The 13429-nt window shown below is 43.2% G+C and overlaps 1 protein-coding gene and 1 long non-coding RNA gene across 8 annotated transcripts in view; one reads left to right on the forward strand and one right to left on the reverse strand.

The window, feature by feature from the left end:
• The window catches only part of TTLL11 (tubulin tyrosine ligase like 11), a 276253-nt gene that overhangs the window by 237747 nt on the left and 25077 nt on the right, over nt 1–13429 (reverse strand). Inside the window, exon 1 of one of the 7 annotated variants that reach the window (XM_063696736.1) lies at nt 555–933. The exons of the other annotated variants lie outside the window; for them this stretch is intronic. The gene's annotated coding sequence lies outside the window, so the exon portion shown is untranslated. Of the gene's footprint in view, nt 1–554; nt 934–13429 lie in introns of those variants that run through there. 7 annotated transcript variants of the gene reach the window in all.
• LOC134756906 (uncharacterized) lies at nt 55–10968 on the forward strand. The gene is made up of 3 exons (XR_010130346.1): nt 55–214; nt 2839–2935; nt 7729–10968. It is a non-coding gene; the product is annotated as an uncharacterized lncRNA (long non-coding RNA).

Raw genomic sequence — 13429 nt, forward strand, 5'->3', positions numbered from 1 at the left:
AGCAGTGGTTTCTGGTCTAGATGAGAAAAGCTTAACCAAGGAGGGGCCACTGGAGGGGGGCGTGAAGTAGGCCTTCGCAAAGGAAGAGACGAAGGGAAATCAGGCAGAGGACTATAGGACAGCAGAGACGTCCCACGTGCCTGGAGCCTGGGAGGCAGGGGAACAGCCAAAGTTGGAGAGGTCCACGCAGCCCACACAGCCCACACAGATCACGGTAGGCTCACAGGGCAAGCTGCGGAGCTGGAGCTTAACTCTGCAGGTGGAGGAAGTGCCCAAGCAGGGCTGTGTCAGACCAGGGCAGAATGGAGAGCGGATGAGGAGTAGAGAGAGACTGAGAGCAGCCAGGACCATAAGGAAGCTGACCTAGGCTGGGAGAAAGGGGAGGGAGCATGGGTGGGGACTGGGCCCAGAAAAAAGTATGCGCAGGGAGCAGGGCTGGGGGAAGGCGTGGGAGAGTAAAGGCGGTCATGGCTCTGCGTGCAAGGACTGCTCTGACAGTTCACACACTTCACAGTGCCCTTCCCTCCTGCCCGTGAGCTGCGTTCCTGTCTCACCTCCGCCAGGTTCCTAGTCGTTCGGGAATCTGAAGGGAGAGGCTCCCACGGAGATAACTAGCGCTCTGAAGAGCCTTCCAATGTAATAAAGGCGCTGTCTGGCTCCAGTGGGTTTCCCGGGAACACAATAATTACTCATCCTCTAATAGAGCCAATAAATATAGCAAGAGGATAAGTAATTAACAACCTTTTGCTGGAAAGTAGCAATTCTTGTGATCTATGAAGTTTCCTTTTCCTGTTCACTTCTTCTTCATTATTGCAAATATGATACCCCGGGTAAGCGTGCCATTCATCCTTCACTGAGTTAATCACCAAAGCATGTTGTATTTTTTATTAAATCCATTCATTATAATTGACTCATATGAATGGAAGCTGGAAGGGCGGTGGTGAGGCCCATCGTCCGCCTTGCTTCTGCTTGTGATTGCAATACTTTTAATGAGATCAAAATTGTTACCAAACAACTTAACAATGGGGAGGAAAAAAACCCATTAGTAGGAGGAGAAGATAACCTTGCCCCTTTCATAATTTCAGCATACCATATCAATCTCCTCCAGTTATTTATTCTGCTATCTAATTTCCCACCCATAAAGAATCTTTATTAGTAGTAATTACATTATTAGGCAACAGAAAAAGAAAAACTTCACAAACTTCTAAAGCGATTTACCTCTTGGCTTGCAGTTTTAATTAAAATTCCAGTTTATTTAGCAAATAGCTCTGAAAAGATTAGATACCAATTTAGCACTATGTTCTTTTTCCACTTTCCAATTCATGAGGGTGATACAAACAACCAAATAATCTCTTTAAATGACTCTTACTCCATTCCATCATAATTCAGCCCATGGAAAAGAGCTCCAATATCAATTATAAATTATAAATGAACTCCATTATACCCTGCAAATTATCAACAGTAATCTCCCAGTTCTCTACTTTCTCACAGTTGGTAAATTATATCAATTCACCACTAGGCCTCAAATTACCTAGACTCTTCCACATCAAAACTTTAAATGGTTTATTAACTGAAATGGAAACAACGCAAATCAGGTTTCCATTTCAGCAACACTTACCTCCCACCCAGGATATCAGACAACTTTATCCAAAGTCGCACCTGACTTCTCTTAGGGCGGCTTTTCCCCAGTTATCCAGGAACCCAGTCCAATTCAGTACTTTCCCCAATAAAAAGTCCCACCAGAGCATTGGTCTAAAGGCACCATGGTGTTGCCGGTCCATAAATTCATTTATTCAACACATAAGCAAGTCATGCCTTTGAGCCAGGCAGTATGCTCGGGGAATGCTCAGAAATTCCACACACAGGAGCAGAGGGTTAGTGGTGACAGGCAAAGTTGAAGGGGGGATGTATCAGTCTGGGTTCTCTAGAAAGACAGGACTAATAGGATAGATAGATAGATAGATAGATAGATAGATAGATAGATAGATAGATAGATAGATAAAGGGGAGTTTATTAAGTATTAACTCACATGATCACAAGGTCCCACAATAGTCTATCTGCAAGCTGAGGAGCAAGGAAGCCAGACCGAATCCCAAAGCTGAAGAACTTGGAATCCGATGTTCAAAGGCAGGAAGCATCCAGCATGGGAGAAAGATGTGGGCTGGGAGGCTAAGCCATTGCAGGATTTTCACATCTTTCTGCCTGCTTTATATTCTAGATGCTCTGGCAGCTGATTAGATGGTGCCCACTCAGATTAAGGGTGGGTCTGCCCTTCCCAGCCCACTGACTCAAATGTTAATCTCCTTTGGCAACACGCTCACAGACACACCCAGAATCAACACTTTGCATCCTTCAGTCCAATCAAGTTGACACTCAGTATTAACCATCACAGGGGAACATAGGAAGATGAATGAACCAGTGGATCAGTCAGATAAATAAGGCCTGCAGTCACCATCTAAGCCAAGCTTTTTACCTATGCTGTCAAATTTCCAGTCAGAGCTCCACACCACCTTGTAAATAGCCATCATATCCTCATTTCACAGAAGGAGCAACCAAGGCTCGGAAAGGCTGAAGCCATTTGAACTGACTCTTGATGCAAAAAAGGGAAGTTACCAAAAGACTGGGGAGGGAGGGTGTTCCCTCAGGAGGAAGCAAACCGCATGGGCAAAGACTGAGCAGCGAGAAGCCAGGAGCCCAAGTTGCTGGTCCTGTGTGTGGCCACTAACTTGAGGAGCTGCCTCGGGCATTAACAGACCTCTTCAAGCCTATTTCCCCATTTGCCATACGCAGGATATCCCCCATTCTGCAAATCTGCAAGGGGCTGCTCTTCTTTTCCAGCAATCGACAATGACTTGTGCTGAGCCTGATGTATCCACTGCTGCCAAAATAACGTACCCAGGGAGAGAGAAGAGGTCTCCTAGAGGACTAACTAAAGGTGACTGGGCTCTGCCCCCTCCAAATTCATTTGCTCCTCCTGATCCCAAAACCCAGCCTGAAATTCCCAGAGATGTGCCACTGCCACAAGAGACTCGAGTCATACAATCACATATTAACAAAAATTAATATTGTACCAATAATTTCTGTAATAATAATGAAAATGGTGGCTACTATTTATGTGCTGTGTATACTACACGTGCTATCTCAATTCACTCTCACAACAACACTACAAAATAGGTAGATATATTATTTTCACTTTACCTAAGTGAAAAACCTAAACTCAGAGCAATTAAATAACTGGTTTATTTAACCCTCTGGTACTGCATCCAGTAAGTGGTAGAACAAGGACTAGAACCCAGCCTCATTAAATCCTTAGGCCCCATGGAACTGAGCCTAGGAGAAATGGATGAGATTCCTTTAATTGTCATAGAACTGCAGTGATGATGGGGTGTGTACTGAGTTCCTAGGCCCATTCTTGGGAGAAGAGTCAGGGGAGGGACCTGGCCCCACCTAGGAGCTCTCCAGAGTGCTGAACAGACTGCCACAGCATTCCCGCTCAAAGCACTGCATCTTCCACCTGGGTGTCCATGCCTATGTCAAGCCTCACCTCCTGATATCAGTGACCAACAGAACCGCTAATGCAATAGTGTTGGGAATGGGAGTATAAACGGGAGAAAAAATTAACTTTTAGAAGAACTGAGCTAGAAGGGATAACAGGACATCAATCAGAGGTATCCCACAGGAACTGGAAATTCAGGAATGGGAGTAGAGAGAAGCCAAGGCAAGAAGGGCACGTGTCTGCTTCACAGAGGAATCATAGAAGAAAGAAGTGCTGAATGGGTGGATGTGTTCTTGGAGTGATTGCTGAGAAACAGCAAAGCCAGAGGTGGGAAGGGAAGGAGACTCCTTTCAGCTGCCCTAGACAGTGGGCGCCAAGAACAAATATTGCATTAAACCCTACTATTGTATTAAAGGTGTTCAGGGAGGATGGCATTTTACTGCCTGTAGATTTAAATCAGAAATAAACTCCCACTACCACTCCTAAACCTCCAGTAAAAAAGAACAAGAAATGACAAAGTGTTCCAGGGAAAAATAGAAAATAGAAAGTGATCTGCTGTAAGGTGACACGATTCAAGCTCAAATCCACTTTTTTTTTTTTTTTTTACTGAATCTCGCTCTGTCACCCATGCTGGAGTGCACTGGAACAATCTCAGCTCACTGCAACCTCCGGCTCCCGGGTTCAAGCAATTCTCCTGCCTCAGCCTTTGGAGTCAGTAACTGGGATTACAGGCACCCACCACCACACCTGGCTAATTTTCGTATTTTTGGTAGAGACGGGGTTTCGCCATGTTGGCCGGGGTGGTCTCGAACTCCTGGCCTCAAGTGATCCGCCTGCCTCAACCTCCCAAATTGCTGGGATTACAGGTGTGAGCCACTGCACCCCGCCAATCATATCCACTTTTAATTGAAGTAAAAATCTTAAAAATTTGAGAAGTCACTTGGAAAGGCCCTGAGCTTCTCTTTGGCCTTGAGACCACAGAACCAAAAGGCTTACATAAAGGGATATTTATAAACACACCTCTCCCTCTGGTGGTAAAAGAAGTATTTAAAAAGCACATTTATTCTCTGGCTCCATCCCCACCTCCACCCTCCTACAGACCTTACATAAAAATAGTTATGCCCTTTTATGAACTTAGTCTCTCATTCAAGCCCACTTTATTATGCATCAACTCAGTGTCAGGCACTGAGGGGTTCAGAAAAGAATAAGGCTCAGTCCCTGTCTTCAGGATGGACTTGTAAACAAATGATAATGCAAATTCACCCACGTTCTAGCAGGTGAGGGTGAAAGGGCTACAGGAGCATGAAGCAGAGCATGAGTTATTCTGCTGGAAGGAAAGGTGTGGTTTGGAAGAAATGTCAAAGGTGAGGTAGAATTTGCCAAGTCTAGAAGCCAGGAAAGTGGTGTGGGCACGGGACCATGAGGAGCATGATCATAGGTTTCCTTGAGGCAGGAACACCTTCATGATTTCCATACTGCTGGTGCCTAGCCCAGTGCCTGGGAGGGAGTAGGCGCGAAACAGATGCTAGAGGAATTAATGGCATGTAGCTCCATGTGGAGGGAGGAAAGCCTGCCCACGGGGCTTTGCAACAGACAGGGAACTCAGTGGAGACAGAATCCATAAGCCTCAAGACCAATTTTAATGTGAAACTGCTCAAGCCTACAGCTGTCATGTTCAGATTTGGCCCTTCATTTCTCCAGGCAAGGATTTAACAATAACGTTCATGTCCACCTCACCACAGGGGAAAGGAAATATATGACTACAGTGGGGTCTAATCTCAAGAGGGATGGGCCAGCTCCCGGCTGCAAGAGGGAGAGTCCACTCTGCTGTTTAGAATTTTAAAAGGTATCATCAGCAATAACTGCTCAAATATGATGGGAGAGGGGACTAGCGCGTATGGGCATCTTTATCAAATTTTGGAGCCTCCTTTTGTTTCTGATGTTGAGCTATAAGTTCCAAATCTTCTCATTTTTCACAGCTCAACACAGCTAATAGCTGTGGCCAAACCCAGTGCTTTCACTAGCTCCTTGAGATGAGAGCTGTTATTCCTCTACTAAGTATTTAAGCAATACCTTTTAATTTACTTAATGAACTCAGAACAAACTGATTGATGGCCCAGCTCAGTGGGCAATGACAGCTGGCATTTCCCTGATGACCAGATAATGAGGCAATTGCATTAAGTGTGTGTCACCCTGATCAGCTGGCGTGGTCTATTAAGGCAGAGCTAGGCCACGTACGGCTTTCAGTCAGCATCCACAGCCTGCAGGTCCTTAAGCACTCTGGGACTGGCTTACACACCTCTGCATTTCCATGCTGTGATAAATCTGATGCTTTCTCGGTGCACCTTGAAGAAACCAAGCCAGTCAACTTAGCTTTGGAAAAGCCTGTGTCCTGTTGCAAATAATGATTAAAAGAAACATTGTGGGATTAAGACTCAGGAAACTGAGATTCCAGTCCTAATTAATTAATTCATCCACTTGACAAACATTAATCGAATGCCTATCACGTGCTAGCTACTGGGCTAAGTGCTGGGATATAAAATAAAATCACTATTGCCATGTTTGCTGAGCATTTACTATGTGCCAGGCATGGCTCTAAGCACTTTCAATGTATGAAGTTACTTAAAACTCCTAACAATCCTACAGGTAAGCGCTATTATCATACCCATTTAACAGATGAGGAAACTGAGGCAGAGATGTCAAGTAACTTGCCTCAGTTTTCAACCTCATAAGTGGCAGAGCCAGGAACAAACCCAGCCAAAATGACTCTAGAGATGAATGAGATGCAGCTCTAGCCCTAGAGAAGCTTGAAGTTTCTTGGAGGGATACACAGACATGTACACATGTGCACTTAACGCTCTGTGATCCAGAAAAAAAATGTGTAACCTGTATTAGCTTTCTATTGCTGCACAAGAAAATTAATACAAATGTGGTGCCTGAAGACAACACCTATTTATTAGTTCACAGTCCTTTAGGTCAGGAATCCACCATGGTGTAACTGGTTTCTCTGTTCCCTGCTCCGGTTATCACGAGGCTCAAATTAAGGTGTTGCCGGGTTTATGGCACTCATCTGGGCTCAGGGTCATCATCTGTGCTCACTGGTTGTTGGTAGAATTCATCTCCTTGCAGCCGCGGGACTGAGATCCTTATTTTCCTTCTAGCTGTCAGCCAGGGACCACACTCAGCAACTAGAGACTGCCCACAGCTGCTTGTCATAGTGACCCCCATAGGTAATTGATAACATGGGTATCTGCTTTCTTCCTGACTGGCTGGAATGCATCTCTCAGACTTCCTCTTCTGCAACCAGCCAGAGAAAACTCTTCCTTGAAAGGGCTGGCCTGATTAGATCAGCCCCAGGGATATCTCCCTTTTGCCCTACAATGTAATATGGTCACAGGGGCGATGTCTTATCATAGACACAGGGTCCACCCACACTCAAAGGGAAGAGGATTATACAAGGCAGAGTATCACTCAAGGTCATCTTAGAATTCTTCCCACCACACTTGCTGAGTTTTCACTTTCCTGAGGCTAGACTAGATGACAATGATGATAGCTACTATTTGTATAGTGATTCACAATTTAATAAATACCTTTTCACATGTAGTCTCTTATATGAGCCTTACCATCCAGAAATCCCAGTGCTCTAGGAGAAAAGGTTAGCTCCACTGCTCAGAAGAGGAATATAAGGGTTAGAGAAGTTACATAGCCTGCTCCCTGCCACGCTGGTAGAGCATGGGAAAGCCAAGACGTTAACTTAAGCCTTCCAGTTCCAACATCTGAGCTCCTTCCTCTAGCCCATGCTGCCATATAGATCCAAAAGGACCAGACACAAGCTAGTGCCAGTGCCTTGACTGAAGTGGGAAGAACACAGGAATCAGATCTTGGTTTGAATCCAAGTTTTGCCACTTGGATTCAAACCCATTAGTTACAGGTCTTGTGCAAACCACTTCCTCTTTCTGGGTATCCTCATCTGTAAAATGGGGGGAGAAGTTGGACTACATGGTCTCCAAGGGCTCTTTCAGCCTCAAATCAGGACAAGACTGTTTCAACTACACTGTGGGAGATTATTAGCTCCAACGGTCCATTTTCTTGTTGAAGAAGAACTGTATAACTATGCCCTCTTCCAGGTATTCCTGGGGTATGGGAGAAGATCAGTGTATTAGTTTCCTAAGGCTGCCATAACAAATTACCATGAACTTGGTGGCTTAAAACAGAAATTTATTCTCTCACAGCTCTGGAGACCCGACATCCAGGATCAAGATGTCAGCAGGGTTGATTTCCTCTGAAGACTCCAAGGGAGAATCCATTCCATGCCTCTTCCTGGCTTCTGGTGGATGCCAGCAGCCCTTGGCATCACTTGCCTTGTTCACACATCACTCCAATCCCTGCCACTGTCTTCACATGGCCCCCCTCTCCATATGTCTGTCTTCTCCTTTTCTGTCTCTTATAAAGACACTTGTCATTGGATTTAGGACCCACCCTAAAACCAGGATCGTCTCATCCCAAGATCTTTAATTACATCTGCAAAGACTATTTCCAAATAAGGTCATATTCACAGATACTGGTTAGGGCTTGGACATATCTTTTTTGGGGGGGCACAATTCAACCCCTATACATAAATTGATGTATGCATCCCACTAGTGATGGAATTTCAGTGCTTTCCAATTTTTCCATTACACAGAACACTGTATTAAGCATCTTTATTGTATCTCATTGAGCACATGGACAAGAATTTCTCTAGAAGTGGAATTTTTGGGGTTGAAGAGTAGATACATTTTTAACACCACTAAATATTGCTAAATATTTTTGCCAATTTGATGGATGTGAAATGGTAGCTCATTGTTATTTTAACTTGAATTTCATGATTAGACTAGTAAGACAAAATGTTTTTTTCCTTTTTTTGTTTTCTTTTTTTGAGATGGAGTCTCACTCCGTCGCCCAGGCTGCAGTGCAGTGGTGCAATCTTGGCTCACTGCAACCTCTGCCTCCTGGGTTCAAGCGATTCTCTTGTCTCAGCCTCCTGAGTAGCTGGGACTATAGACACCCACCACCATGCCCTGCTAATTTTTGTATTTTTAGTAGAGATGGGGTTTCACCACATTGGCCAGGCTGATCTTGAACTCCTGACCTCGTGATCTGCCCGCCTCGGCCTCCCAAAGTGCTGGGATTACAGGTGTGAGCCACTGCGCCCAGCCGAATTATCTTTTTCAAGTGTCTATTAGACATTTGGGTTTCCTCTTTGAATTTCTTTTGAAAATTCTAAATAGGTGGTTCTCTGTCAGGTAATCCTGTCAGGGAACTAGGAATCTGAATGTTAAAATACTCACCAGGGGAGTCTGAGGCACAGCCCCATTGGGGCACACCCTGGGCACATCCCGCTATATTAAATATAGTAGCCAATCTCATGGGCACTTTGTTATTATACCTCAGAGTGCACTGAGGGGCTCGATCTCTTACAAAACCGTGACACTGCACTGATCAGAGGAGGCTGTTGGAGGATGCTATTCACCACATCACACAGGGGCTCTTTTATGAAGCCCTCTGGGGGAGTTTCTCCCAGCCTCAGTGCTAGGAAAAGCCAAGCTTCTCTTCAACATCTTCTATTTGATCTGATAGATATGACTTATGACTTGGTACATTTCTGTTTTTCCTTGGTAACCAGAGAGCTCCAAACCAAATCTGTATCCCATTATAAGAACTGTGCAAGATCTTTATATTATGCTTTTTTTTTTTTTTGAGATGGAGTCTTGCTCTGTTGCCCAGGCTGGAGTGCAGTGGCATGATCCTGGCTCACTGCAACCTCCATTTCCCGGGTTCAAGCAATTCTCCTGCCTCAGCCTCCCAAGTAGCTGGGTTTACAGGCACCCACCACCATGCCTGGCTAATTTTTGTATTTTTAGTAGAGATGGGGTTTCACCATCTTGGCCAGGCTGGTCTCAAACTCCTGACCACAGGTGATCCACCTTCCTCGGCCTCCCAAAGTGCTGGGATTACAGGCATGATATATTATGCATTTCTAGATATTAACTTTCCCCAGATTTTTTTAAGAGATGGAGTCTCACTCTATTAGCCATGCTGGAGTGCAGTGGCACAATTACTGTTCGCGGTAGCCTTGACCTCCCAGGCTCAAGCAATCCTCCCACCTCAGCCTCCCCCATAGCTGGGACTACAGGTGCATGCCACCACGCCTGGCTAATTTTGTTTATTTTTTGTAGAGACAGGACCCTGCTATCTTGCCCAGGCTGGTTTTGAACTCCTGGGCTCAAGAGATCCTCCCACCTTGACCTCCCAAAGTGCTGGGATTACAAGCTTGGGCCACCGCACCTGGCCTGAGTTTATCTTATTATATCATCTTAATTGCTCCTTTGCCCGAATTTTTTTTACCTGAATGTCAAGAAACCAAAAACTTATAACAATGTGTGTCTTTTTGAAAGCCATTTTACATACTTTTGGGGAACAAAATAGGCATAAATACACATTAAAATAATTTTACATTTTACCTTGTGAGATTTAAATAATATAAAACTTAGGTGAGTTAAGACCCTTACTTCAAAATCGACCTATTTGAAGATCCATATATGATAACACCAGATCTATTGTTGATTTTTAACTGGAAGAAAATACTTCAAACATGAACTATTCAAAACATATCAGTGAAAATTATATTAATGCTAGAAAACAGGTTACTAGCTGTAGCCATTCAGGTACAGAAAAAATAAGATTGCGTTTTAAAATACAATACTATTTATTTTGAAATCACTATTATTGAGTTCAAAAATGGTGCAAAAACCATTACATTTATTTAAGATCACCTGTATTTCGTTTAGTGGCTTTAAAAGCAAAATTTATTTTCAAAAACTTTCACAGAATTTCTTAAAGGCAATTTTAACTTCTTATGGTTCCTGTTTTTTTCTTAAAACAACAGAAAAGCACGCTAATGCTTAATTCACTGTTGCTCCAATTCTTTCTCCAAGAATAGGATGGCCAACCAATTCATCCCAGTTTGCCCAGGACTGTCCAGGTTTTAAAACTGAAGTCCAGTGTCTTAGGAACCCCCTCAGTCCTGGGCAAACCAGGACAGCTGGTCACCCTAGCAATGGGGAGGCCTCCTTTTGCCAATGTATGGAAGGAAGAGCCTATTAACAGCAAGTCTTTCTCATACCCTTTAAATTTCAAAGGCAGTCATATATCTGAAAGGTATTCCTAAGTGTTAGGAAACAATAAAATTCTGAATTTAGTTCACTTAATATCAGCCTGGATTTCATAATGGATTAGAAAGACTCTTCACACATCAATGTTCTTATTCTCTTCTAAAGAATTCCAGGAAAAGAGATTCCATAAAGCTATCTTTCAAATCCATTCTGCCATTCATAAACTTTTTAAAATATTAAGTTTAATCTACAATTATATCATTTTCCTTCTCAGCACCAAACTGAATAAAGAAATCTTAAAGATATGCTATCCACAGGAAATCAAGTAAAATTATTAAAGACCTCAAAATGGGTCACCAGAACAAAGTTAAAAGACAGTGAAAAACTTTCTTTTGACTTAGGGGGAGGGGAGGAAAAGAAGGCTAAATTCTAAAATGTTAAAAATACTGGAAACTTTTTAGGACAGCGGGTCAAGCAAAGACCCTCAAAGCCTTGGTTATAATCCATTCTATTCAGCACAATAGTCATATATGAGTTCCTCAAAAGAAGGCAAAAACTAACATTTATTAGATGCCTACTGTATATTGGTTGCTCTCATGCTCAGTATTTTAATCTCCCTATATGCCTGTTGATCAATAGCATTTATCCATTTTACAGATGAAACAAATTAGACTCTGAGTCATTCACACTACACTATGCTAGGTGTTGGGTGTGCAATAATAAACATTAGAGCCACGGTTTCTGCTTTTGTTGAGCTTAGAATCTAGTGGGGGATGATAGACACAAGAACTCATTACAAAAATAATTACGAGTGACCCAGCTTGGGAGGAATCAAGGAATGCTTTCCTGAAAGCTGAAAAGTAAGAAGACAAAGGAGGAGGGAAGAGGTGGGGAGAGAAAGGAGAACAATTTTTTCTTTCTAGGCAGAGGAAATGGCACACAGAGGTCTTAAGATTAGAACACTCAGTTATGTGTCCAAGATTAACCCAATTTATAAGAGGCAGCTTGGGGTTCTCAGACCTGTGCTTTCTGACTCCAAAATTCATGTTCCCTCCACTGTAAGACAATGTGAGCCTTGGTGCTTCAATTCTAAAGAGGATGGTCCACAAAGGGGACCAAATTCCCAGTGGTGACACTCAGTGTCTCCCAAACTAGTTGATCAGAAGAATCACATAAAGGGGCTTATTAAAAAAAATAAATAGTCCCTAGGTCCCATCCCTACTGGGAAATCACATTTTAACAAATGCCCCAGGTGATTCTTAGGATCAGACAAGTTTGGGAGATGCTAAGTTATGGCTTCAGGAAACCTAAAACCCAAAACAATCGTTTACTTAACTGCAATCTCCTGGCCAATTTTAAGAACTGGGTAGAGTTCCTCGAAGTAATTTAGCCTTGCAAGAAGAAAAGGAATGGGTAAAAAATAAAAACCTCTAGAGGTCAATCAGCCAGCCAGTCAAATAAAAATGCTGCCCCTCCTTTCTTCCAGGTTTCCTATGGGTTTTTACAGTCTCTCATTCTGGATTAAGTAATGTCTTCTTAGTATAGGTTATGTGACTTCTGTCAAAACAAAACTGATTCCCACACCAGGAGGCTCAGTAACACACTACTAATTTCCAGTCATCACTAATTAAGGACTTGAGTAGACTCACGGAAGCAGCAAGATAATAAGAAACTACAAGCCTTGGCTTTCAGCTGGGAGAGGTTATGGATTTAGAATCCAAACAACCCGGGTTCAAATCCCAGACCTACCACTTACTAGACAAACATAGATAAATTAATGAACCTCTCTGAGCTGCATTTTCCCAAACTGCACATGGGGCTAATGATTACCTCCATCGTAGACTTATTCTGAGGAATAGGTGAGATAATGGAGGGGGTGGCCTGACACTATCAGGTCATTAACAAATGTTTGTCAATGAATAATAAAACAAGAGTGAATTTATAGCCCAGCAAGAGAGGGACTGTACTAATATGCAATCAGCAGTTAATAAAGACATATTAAATCTTAAAAAGAGACATTCACAGCCACAAAGTACTGATTCTAAGCTATACTGCAGAAAAACAGGCCCTTCCCAGTGTAGAGTGGATTGAATTACAGTTTGGTTCTCTGGGTAGGACGTTCTTAAATGGGGGTGGAGTAGAAGGAGGGGGAGCGTTAATGTGCTAATTTTGTTCTTAGGTAATAGATTTCCTGGAAGCTGTAAGAACTGAATGCATGTTCCAAAAATGATAGCAGACTACAGGCTGAAGTGACACCAGCTCAAAGGCTGGTGGACTGGGGAGCAGAGTGTTGTTGTTGTTGTTGTTGTTGTTGTTGATGGTGGTGGTGGTGGTGGTGGTGGTAGGGTTGTAGGGTTTATAGGTCATCTTAGTAATAATAATGTCATCCAATTTAAAAAGTGCTTTAAATGATTTCCCTTTACTAAGAGAGAGAAGACACAAGAAGAGAAGTTTAATCAAAGTTGCAGGGGGTGGAGTGGGAGACAACAGGGAAGGACAAAAAAAAAATCACTGAGCCAGAGTCCAGGGTCATACAGACAGCAATCTTGCCTTAGAACTAAGGGGTGGAGACCATGGAAAGATGGAAATCAGCAGAGCTGACCATGAAGACAGGACTGGTCACCTGAGAATTGCTGGATCCATGACTTTAGGACTAAGCATGCTAAAAACCAAGTTTGGGGCCATAACAGACATGACTCCCTTTCTCCACTAAGCTTAGAGAGGCCACAGAATCTCTCAGAAGCACTGCAAATCAGCAAATGTCTACACAATCGGTAAAACT

This window comes from Gorilla gorilla, chromosome 13, assembly GCF_029281585.2.
Source record: "Gorilla gorilla gorilla isolate KB3781 chromosome 13, NHGRI_mGorGor1-v2.1_pri, whole genome shotgun sequence".
Classification (NCBI taxonomy): domain Eukaryota; kingdom Metazoa; phylum Chordata; class Mammalia; order Primates; family Hominidae; genus Gorilla; species Gorilla gorilla.